The sequence below is a fragment of the Bombina bombina genome, chromosome 4, assembly GCF_027579735.1.
Source record: "Bombina bombina isolate aBomBom1 chromosome 4, aBomBom1.pri, whole genome shotgun sequence".
Taxonomy (NCBI): Eukaryota; Metazoa; Chordata; class Amphibia; order Anura; family Bombinatoridae; genus Bombina; species Bombina bombina.
The window spans coordinates 840,088,926-840,100,201 of NC_069502.1; the positions used below are offsets into that span (position 1 = coordinate 840,088,926).

Consider the following 11,276-nt stretch of genomic DNA (forward strand, 5'->3'; position numbering starts at 1 on the left):
CCTGTATATCTTATACAGGCAGAGATTACCGCTTACGCCGCAACCCGGCTTCCCAACATCTTACATCCTGCTGAGGGTTATCGGGATGTATTGAAGATACGGGGGCATAGCTCCGGGTCTGCGACCGTCCCAACTCTACAGGCGGTGCAGACGATATCAAAAGTGGTTGGGCGACTGTCTAATGGGACTATCGAAACCACGGGGGTTCTGCATTACTTCGAGTGCAGCTTGCTACGGCACTCCAGCTTCCTGCGGCTTATCCCGGGAACTCATCTTCAGAGACTCAGACCAGTTTGCTTGGACCCTCCTTGTGGCTCTACTTACCCCAGGTATTGCTTTGTAGCGCTGAAAGCCGGCATAGGGTAGCGTGTAACATCCTTGAGGGACATGGAGACCGATGGTAATCTCCCCATAACTCTCTATGCAAGTGACCACCTAAAGCCACACAGATCTTTTGTTCACTTATTGTAAACTCAGTATGGCCTGGACTCGCAAATATTACTTGTTCCAGCTTTGCAGACACCCCCACACTTTGACAGTCAGACCTTTGCGGTCATTAATGGGTCACTAATGAGACGCTATTGCAGTTAAAAAAGCTGGACTACCACTTTGTGGGGCCTTTTATCTTTTATCTTAGTACCAGCGCAAAGGACTGTAATTACAGAGCAGGGGCGACCAGCTAGTCCACACTGTGAGATCTTGACCGGCTGCACTTTCCCCAAATATCGCTTCTCTTCAGAGAAAGTTGGAGTTGGGTAAATGCTGCCCCAACCCTGAACTGGCAGTGTACATCTGGGTTGCTGTAATGTTGTGGACAGAGTGATTTCAGCAACTCGTAAAAGAAGTTTGATTTATTTATGTTTTTTCTTTGTCCTTATAGCCAAGATGTGTTAATGCATGGGATGACCCGTTTGAGGGGGTTGCCTTGGTTCACTTGCTCAACATAGTCAATACACCCTCACAACCTGGGTTAAGTTTTTTTTTTAGTTTTGGCTAGTTATTCAGTTATTACAATGAATAGTTTATATGTTATCAGTAGTTTGAATGCCTATAGTAGATATATCCACCTTGTCCAGCTAAGACTAGTTAAATATATGACTCCCTCATAGAGCTGCTACTAGGTTAGTACACCATGAAAACTTGTGGCTGTGTTTTTCCCAGCGGCCGAGGCAGAAACTACAGTTCACGCTTTAAAAGTCAGCCCTATGTCCCTAGTTTCCTGCATTACTATAGGTCATTTCTACCTTATTGAGTTATTACATCCCAAGTATAAATCTAAAGAGCTCATGTCTGTCTAAGCCTAGCCTATGCACTAAATTACTAGTATGATTATTCTCATGCACTGTTGACGTTGAATTCCTATTACTTACTGCCTGCAGTTTGCAGCTTAGACATGCATAAGCAAATGTGTCCACTATCGTCTAATTATATATTCTATTATTTACCCCTTAGTGCCTATCATACTGTGCTGTTTACTTGTGCAGCCAAGATCTAATTGTACTGTGATTTGGTATATTTCAAGAGCTTCCTAAGGTACCTCTTTATGCCCTATCAGTGTATATACCTGCTTTTTCCTTACTGAGCAGAGAGCAAAGAGCAAAACACATATGAGGTCTTAATTGTATAATTATTTGCGGCTTAGGTTATTGTAAGTGAGGGCGTCCATATCATCTTATATTATTGTTGGGTAATTCTATCATACCTGCATATTACTTATCTTACCATATGGCTATACTCAAGCATGTTTTCTAGCTTTAAAAACAATACAGAACCTATATGTACTCAAGCAGGCTTTATGATTTATCTCTCCCTTGATATCCATTCATCTAAGCATGTTTTATAGCTCTGAAAATATTTTAGAACCTGTATTTACTCAAACATGTTTTATAGCTTTAAAAATATTATAAAACCTGAGGTTTAGTTGAGACCCATAAGTGGTCTCATTGGTTTCATTGCACCTTCCACTGTTTTATTTTGCATGTTGTGGGGTCCAAAAGTGGCCTCTAGAGTAAATAAGAAGGTCCATAACTTTGTTGGCATTTCTTTATGTATTATGTACCTGAATTTATTTCTGTATACCTTGCCTGTATGTCATTTCATAAAACCTCAATAAAAAAATATTTAAAAAAAAAAAAAAAAATGTAAATGGCATAGAATGTGCTTTTTTTCTTAATATTTCAGGCCATGTCAGTCTCTGAGACCAAAAAAACACCTGGTACTACAAGGCACTGTGGCTTAGTTGGTTAAAGCGCCTGTCTAGTAAACAGGAGATCCTGAATTCGAATCTCAGCAGTGCCTTTCTATTTTTAAAAAACATTATATGATAAAAAGATTTTTTAAAAATGCATAAAAGGTCTAGCAGGACATCAATAGTGAGAAGAGTAACAAATTGGGATAAGATAGTTGCTGTATGCATACGTACTTTAAAAAATAAAAGTAAAATCCTTCTTTAGTAATTAAATGAATATCATAACATTAGTCAAAGGATAATGGTTAGTATATTGTAATTACAACACATTTCTACAACTTTAAAGACTTACCTTTCAAATTTTACATGTAGATAGTCCAACTTATTCTTCCTAGTTTGATAGGAATACCGAATCATGTCTTTTATCAATATTCTGGGCAAATATAAAAGAATAATAATAATTGGAAGATTCCCAGACGTTTCTTCTTCATATATTAGATAAACTTTCAAAACATAGATGAAATGATTTGAAACTAAGATTATATTTTTGTTTGTTTACAGCTTTTTAAGTCAATGGTAGAGGTCTACAAATTTCACAATCATCTGACCCACTTCGATAGATGTTACTCAAGCATATTTTGATAATATTTGAGTCATTATTGATATGAGTACTCACTGGAATAGGAAGATTTTTTAAAGTTTGAGATTTTAATGTATAAACATCATGAATTGCGCAGAGTAAAATTTTAATTTAATATTTTAATGTATGCAATAAACAACATCAAATCTTCTTAAAAAGCCTACTTGAATCCAGTTGACAGCATTTTCCCTATTGAGGCTGAACACAAAAAGCATGGCCCAAAGCGAAGTGAAGACACTAATGATCAAATCTCTTTTAGCAAAAAAAATATTACCTGAAAATTTTACAGAAAATTCAATCCATCTGATTTATCATTCATTTGTAAAATATAGTTTAAAGCAAATCCACTTACCTACAAATCTTTATTGAAGAAAATATCACATGCTAATTTTATAAAAAATACAAAAAATCTCATATATTGTTCATTTGTAAAACTCGACAAACATACCAAAGCCCAGAACACACAAAAAACCTCCAATGCATTATTATTTAGATGTCTAAAACAACTCCTACAAAAACCATCCGGATGTAATTGGATGTCATTGGATGTCATTGGATGTCATTGGATGTCATTGGATGTCATTGGATGTCATTGGATGTCATTGGATGTCATTGGATGTCAGGCGCTGTGGCTTAGTTGGTTAAAGCGCCTGTCTTGTAAACAGGAGATCCTGAGTTCAAATCTCAGCAGTGCCTTCTCTAAATCTGTTATATTTAACTGATATTAAAAAAGTATAAAGGTCTCTAAAATACAATGTAGGATAATTTAAATGTGTGTTAAATTACATGATAATCTAAGTTGTTTATTGGATGTTAAAATGTAAATGGCATAGAATGTGCTTTTTTTCTTAATAGTTCAGGCCATGTCAGTCTCTGAGACCAAAAAAAAAACACCTGGTACTACAAGGCGCTGTGGCTTAGTTGGTTAAAGCGCCTGTCTAGTAAACAGGAGATCCTGAATTCAAATCTCAGCAGCGCCTTTCTATTTTTAAAAAGCATTATATGATAAAAAGATTTTTAAAAATGCATAAAAGGTCTAGCAGGACATCAATAGTGAGAAGAGTAACAAATTGGGATAAGATAGTTGCTGTATCCATACGTACTTTAAAAAATAAAAGTAAAATCCTTCTTTAGTGATTAAATGAATATCATAACATTAGTCAAAGGATAATGGTTAGTATATTGTAATTAAAACACATTTCTACAACTTTAAAGACTTACCTTTCAAATTTTACATGTAGATAGTTCAACTTATTCTTCCTAGTTCGATAGTAATACCGAATCATGTCTTTTATCAATATTCTGGGCAAATATAAAAGAATAATAATAATTGGAAGATTCCCAGACGTTTCTTCTTCATATATTAGATAAACTTTCAAAACATAGATGAAATGATTTGAAACTAAGATTATATTTTTGTTTGTTTACAGCTTTTTAAGTCAATGGTAGAGGTCTACAAATTTCACAATCATCTGACCCACTTCGATAGATGTTACTCAAGCATATTTTGATAATATTTGAGTCATTATTGATATGAGTACTCACTGGAATAGGAAGATTTTTTAAAGTTTGAGATTTTAATGTATAAACATCATGAATTGCGCAGAGTAAAATTTTTATTTAATATTTTAATGTATGCAGTAAACAACATCAAATCTTCTTAAAAAGCCTACTTGAATCCAGTTGACTGCATTTTCCCTATTGAGGCTGAACACAAAAAGCATGGCCCAAAGCGAAGTGAAGCCACTAACGATCAAATCGCTTTTAGCAAAAAAAATATTACCTGAAATTTTTACAGAAAATTCAATCCATCTGATTTATCATTTATTTGTAAAATATAGTTTAAAGCAAATCCACTAACCTACAAATCTTTATTGAAGAAAATATCACATGCTAATTTTATAAAAAAATACAAAAAATCTCATATATTGTTCATTTGTAAAACTCGACAAACGTACCAAAGCCCAGAACACACAAAAAACCTCCAATGCATTATTATTTAGATGTCTAAAACAACTCCTACAAAAACCATCCGGATGTAATTGAATGTCAGGTGCTGTGGCTTAGTTGGTTAAAGCGCCTGTCTTGTAAACAGGAGATCCTGAGTTCAAATCTCAGCAGTGCCTTCTCTAAATCTGTCATCTTTTATTGATATTAAAAAAGTATAAAGGTCTCTAAAATAAAATGTAGTATAATTAAAATGTGTGTTAAATTACATGATAATCTAAGTTGTTTATTGGATGTTAAAATGTAAATGGCGGGGGAACTTCCGGGCGGCGGCCATGATAGGCTGCTTAATTGTTAGCTGCTCACGGCTTCTACATTAATCTGGCTAAAATCACCTTTTCAATGCACCATCGCTTGGATATACATAGTATATGAAACTCAGCTGAAGAAGCCCTTTCATCAAACCTAACTATCTTCCTGAACAAGACCAGCTACAATTAACTGGAGACTTTTTGAGGTTGCGGCCTCCTATCTAACCCCCCGGCGGAGTGCCATTGGGCCTCTGTCGTTAAGCGGTACTCAGTGAAGTACAGATACTACCTATTAATAGTGGAGATTGACTTGCTAAGCATATCGGATGGAGCCAGAGAAAACCATGTTACTAGAGCTAATTACCAAAATCTTGGATGACCATTTTGCTCGTCTTGAGAGAGCATTAAGTGCAGCATGGAGCAAAGATGGCGACACAGCCCCACAGCACAACGAGGACGGAGTGAAGGAGCTGCTGCCTAGTCCAGTGCCTCTAACGGAGGGGAACTTCTTAGAAATACAGCAGAGGGAGCTTCCACTTACAACCCTAAGTCACCCAGAGAGAGCGCCCGTCCTGAACACTCCTGTATATCTTATACAGGCAGAGATTACCGCTTACGCCGCAACCCGGCTTCCCAACATCTTACATCCTGCTGAGGGTTATCGGGATGTATTGAAGATACGGGGGCATAGCTCCGGGTCTGCGACCGTCCCAACTCTACAGGCGGTGCAGACGATATCAAAAGTGGTTGGGCGACTGTCTAATGGGACTATCGAAACCACAGGGGTCCTGCATTACTTCGAGTGCAGCTTGCTACGGCACTCCAGCTTCCTGCGGCTTATCCCGGGAACTCATCTTCAGAGACTCAGACCAGTTTGCTTGGACCCTCCTTGTGGCTCTACTTACCCCAGGTATTGCTTTGTAGCGCTGAAAGCCGGCATAGGGTAGCGTGTAACATCCTTGAGGGACATGGAGACCGATGGTAATCTCCCCATAACTCTCTATGCAAGTGACCACCTAAAGCCACACAGATCTTTTGTTCACTTATTGTAAACTCAGTATGGCCTGGACTCGCAAATATTACTTGTTCCAGCTTTGCAGACACCCCCACACTTTGACAGTCAGACCTTTGCGGTCATTAATGGGTCACTAATGAGACGCTATTGCAGTTAAAAAAGCTGGACTACCACTTTGTGGGGCCTTTTATCTTTTATCTTAGTACCAGCGCAAAGGACTGTAATTACAGAGCAGGGGCGACCAGCTAGTCCACACTGTGAGATCTTGACCGGCTGCACTTTCCCCAAATATCGCTTCTCTTCAGAGAAAGTTGGAGTTGGGTAAATGCTGCCCCAACCCTGAACTGGCAGTGTACATCTGGGTTGCTGTAATGTTGTGGACAGAGTGATTTCAGCAACTCGTAAAAGAAGTTTGATTTATTTATGTTTTTTCTTTGTCCTTATAGCCAAGATGTGTTAATGCATGGGATGACCCGTTTGAGGGGGTTGCCTTGGTTCACTTGCTCAACATAGTCAATACACCCTCACAACCTGGGTTAAGTTTTTTTTTTAGTTTTGGCTAGTTATTCAGTTATTACAATGAATAGTTTATATGTTATCAGTAGTTTGAATGCCTATAGTAGATATATCCACCTTGTCCAGCTAAGACTAGTTAAATATATGACTCCCTCATAGAGCTGCTACTAGGTTAGTACACCATGAAAACTTGTGGCTGTGTTTTTCCCAGCGGCCGAGGCAGAAACTACAGTTCACGCTTTAAAAGTCAGCCCTATGTCCCTAGTTTCCTGCATTACTATAGGTCATTTCTACCTTATTGAGTTATTACATCCCAAGTATAAATCTAAAGAGCTCATGTCTGTCTAAGCCTAGCCTATGCACTAAATTACTAGTATGATTATTCTCATGCACTGTTGACGTTGAATTCCTATTACTTACTGCCTGCAGTTTGCAGCTTAGACATGCATAAGCAAATGTGTCCACTATCGTCTAATTATATATTCTATTATTTACCCCTTAGTGCCTATCATACTGTGCTGTTTACTTGTGCAGCCAAGATCTAATTGTACTGTGATTTGGTATATTTCAAGAGCTTCCTAAGGTACCTCTTTATGCCCTATCAGTGTATATACCTGCTTTTTCCTTACTGAGCAGAGAGCAAAGAGCAAAACACATATGAGGTCTTAATTGTATAATTATTTGCGGCTTAGGTTATTGTAAGTGAGGGCGTCCATATCATCTTATATTATTGTTGGGTAATTCTATCATACCTGCATATTACTTATCTTACCATATGGCTATACTCAAGCATGTTTTCTAGCTTTAAAAACAATACAGAACCTATATGTACTCAAGCAGGCTTTATGATTTATCTCTCCCCATTCATCTAAGCATGTTTTATAGCTCTGAAAATATTTTAGAACCTGTATTTACTCAAACATGTTTTATAGCTTTAAAAATATTATAAAACCTGAGGTTTAGTTGAGACCCATAAGTGGTCTCATTGGTTTCATTGCACCTTCCACTGTTTTATTTTGCATGTTGTGGGGTCCAAAAGTGGCCTCTAGAGTAAATAAGAAGGTCCATAACTTTGTTGGCATTTCTTTATGTATTATGTACCTGAATTTATTTCTGTATACCTTGCCTGTATGTCATTTCATAAAACCTCAATAAAAAAATATTTAAAAAAAAAAAAAAAATGTAAATGGCATAGAATGTGCTTTTTTTCTTAATATTTCAGGCCATGTCAGTCTCTGAGACCAAAAAAACACCTGGTACTACAAGGCACTGTGGCTTAGTTGGTTAAAGCGCCTGTCTAGTAAACAGGAGATCCTGAATTCGAATCTCAGCAGTGCCTTTCTATTTTTAAAAAACATTATATGATAAAAAGATTTTTTAAAAATGCATAAAAGGTCTAGCAGGACATCAATAGTGAGAAGAGTAACAAATTGGGATAAGATAGTTGCTGTATGCATACGTACTTTAAAAAATAAAAGTAAAATCCTTCTTTAGTAATTAAATGAATATCATAACATTAGTCAAAGGATAATGGTTAGTATATTGTAATTACAACACATTTCTACAACTTTAAAGACTTACCTTTCAAATTTTACATGTAGATAGTCCAACTTATTCTTCCTAGTTTGATAGGAATACCGAATCATGTCTTTTATCAATATTCTGGGCAAATATAAAAGAATAATAATAATTGGAAGATTCCCAGACGTTTCTTCTTCATATATTAGATAAACTTTCAAAACATAGATGAAATGATTTGAAACTAAGATTATATTTTTGTTTGTTTACAGCTTTTTAAGTCAATGGTAGAGGTCTACAAATTTCACAATCATCTGACCCACTTCGATAGATGTTACTCAAGCATATTTTGATAATATTTGAGTCATTATTGATATGAGTACTCACTGGAATAGGAAGATTTTTTAAAGTTTGAGATTTTAATGTATAAACATCATGAATTGCGCAGAGTAAAATTTTAATTTAATATTTTAATGTATGCAATAAACAACATCAAATCTTCTTAAAAAGCCTACTTGAATCCAGTTGACAGCATTTTCCCTATTGAGGCTGAACACAAAAAGCATGGCCCAAAGCGAAGTGAAGACACTAATGATCAAATCTCTTTTAGCAAAAAAATTATTACCTGAAAATTTTACAGAAAATTCAATCCATCTGATTTATCATTCATTTGTAAAATATAGTTTAAAGCAAATCCACTAACCTACAAATCTTTATTGAAGAAAATATCACATGCTAATTTTATAAAAAATACAAAAAATCTCATATATTGTTCATTTGTAAAACTCGACAAACATACCAAAGCCCAGAACACACAAAAAACCTCCAATGCATTATTATTTAGATGTCTAAAACAACTCCTACAAAAACCATCCGGATGTAATTGGATGTCATTGGATGTCATTGGATGTCATTGGATGTCATTGGATGTCATTGGATGTCATTGGATGTCATTGGATGTCATTGGATGTCAGGCGCTGTGGCTTAGTTGGTTAAAGCGCCTGTCTTGTAAACAGGAGATCCTGAGTTCAAATCTCAGCAGTGCCTTCTCTAAATCTGTTATATTTAACTGATATTAAAAAAGTATAAAGGTCTCTAAAATACAATGTAGGATAATTTAAATGTGTGTTAAATTACATGATAATCTAAGTTGTTTATTGGATGTTAAAATGTAAATGGCATAGAATGTGCTTTTTTTCTTAATAGTTCAGGCCATGTCAGTCTCTGAGACCAAAAAAAAAACACCTGGTACTACAAGGCGCTGTGGCTTAGTTGGTTAAAGCGCCTGTCTAGTAAACAGGAGATCCTGAATTCAAATCTCAGCAGCGCCTTTCTATTTTTAAAAAGCATTATATGATAAAAAGATTTTTAAAAATGCATAAAAGGTCTAGCAGGACATCAATAGTGAGAAGAGTAACAAATTGGGATAAGATAGTTGCTGTATCCATACGTACTTTAAAAAATAAAAGTAAAATCCTTCTTTAGTGATTAAATGAATATCATAACATTAGTCAAAGGATAATGGTTAGTATATTGTAATTAAAACACATTTCTACAACTTTAAAGACTTACCTTTCAAATTTTACATGTAGATAGTTCAACTTATTCTTCCTAGTTCGATAGTAATACCGAATCATGTCTTTTATCAATATTCTGGGCAAATATAAAAGAATAATAATAATTGGAAGATTCCCAGACGTTTCTTCTTCATATATTAGATAAACTTTCAAAACATAGATGAAATGATTTGAAACTAAGATTATATTTTTGTTTGTTTACAGCTTTTTAAGTCAATGGTAGAGGTCTACAAATTTCACAATCATCTGACCCACTTCGATAGATGTTACTCAAGCATATTTTGATAATATTTGAGTCATTATTGATATGAGTACTCACTGGAATAGGAAGATTTTTTAAAGTTTGAGATTTTAATGTATAAACATCATGAATTGCGCAGAGTAAAATTTTAATTTAATATTTTAATGTATGCAGTAAACAACATCAAATCTTCTTAAAAAGCCTACTTGAATCCAGTTGACAGCATTTTCCCTATTGAGGCTGAACACAAAAAGCATGGCCCAAAGCGAAGTGAAGCCACTAACGATCAAATCGCTTTTAGCAAAAAAAATATTACCTGAAAATTTTACAGAAAATTCAATCCATCTGATTTATCATTTATTTGTAAAATATAGTTTAAAGCAAATCCACTAACCTACAAATCTTTATTGAAGAAAATATCGCATGCTAATTTTATAAAAAATACAAAAAATCTCATATATTGTTCATTTGTAAAACTCGACAAACGTACCAAAGCCCAGAACACACAAAAAACCTCCAATGCATTATTATTTAGATGTCTAAAACACCTCCTACAAAAACCATCTGGATGTAATTGAATGTCAGGCGCTGTGGCTTAGTTGGTTAAAGCGCCTGTCTTGTAAACAGGAGATCCTGAGTTCAAATCTCAGCAGTGCCTTCTCTAAATCTGTCATATTTAATTGATATTAAAAAAGTATAAAGGTCTCTAAAATAAAATTTAGTATAATTAAAATGTGTGTTAAATTACATGATAATCTAAGTTGTTTATTGGATGTTAAAATGTAAATGGCGGGGGAACTTCCGGGCGGCGGCCATGATAGGCTGCTTAATTGTTAGCTGCTCACGGCTTCTACATTAATCTGGCTAAAATCACCTTTTCAATGCACCATCGCTTGGATATACATAGTATATGAAACTCAGCTGAAGAAGCCCTTTCATCAAACCTAACTATCTTCCTGAACAAGATCAGCTACAATTAACTGGAGACTTTTTGAGGTTGCGGCCTCCTATCTAACCCCCCGGTGGAGTGCCATTGGGCCTCTGTCGTTAAGCGGTACTCAGTGAAGTACAGATACTACCTATTAATAGTGGAGATTGACTTGCTAAGCATATCGGATGGAGCCCGAGAAAACCATGTTACTAGAGCTAATTACCAAAATCTTGGATGACCATTTTGCTCGTCTTGAGAGAGCATTAAGTGCAGCATGGAGCAAAGATGGCGACACAGCCCCACAGCACAACGAGGACGGAGTGAAGGAGCTGCTGCCTAGTCCAGTGCCTCTAACGGAGGGGAACTTCTTAGAAATACAGCAGAGGGAGCTT

The 11,276-nt window shown here is 35.8% G+C and overlaps 3 non-coding genes across 3 annotated transcripts; all 3 read left to right on the forward strand.

The window, feature by feature from the left end:
• The first annotated feature begins 3,450 nt into the window (after positions 1–3,450).
• TRNAT-UGU (transfer RNA threonine (anticodon UGU)) lies at positions 3,451–3,524 on the forward strand. Its single transcript has one exon. It is a non-coding gene; the product is annotated as a tRNA-Thr (tRNA).
• Positions 3,525–9,108: 5,584 nt separating this feature from the next.
• On the forward strand, positions 9,109–9,182 carry TRNAT-UGU (transfer RNA threonine (anticodon UGU)). The gene has a single exon. It is a non-coding gene; the product is annotated as a tRNA-Thr (tRNA).
• Positions 9,183–10,537: 1,355 nt separating this feature from the next.
• On the forward strand, positions 10,538–10,611 carry TRNAT-UGU (transfer RNA threonine (anticodon UGU)). The gene has a single exon. It is a non-coding gene; the product is annotated as a tRNA-Thr (tRNA).
• Positions 10,612–11,276: the final 665 nt, after the last annotated feature.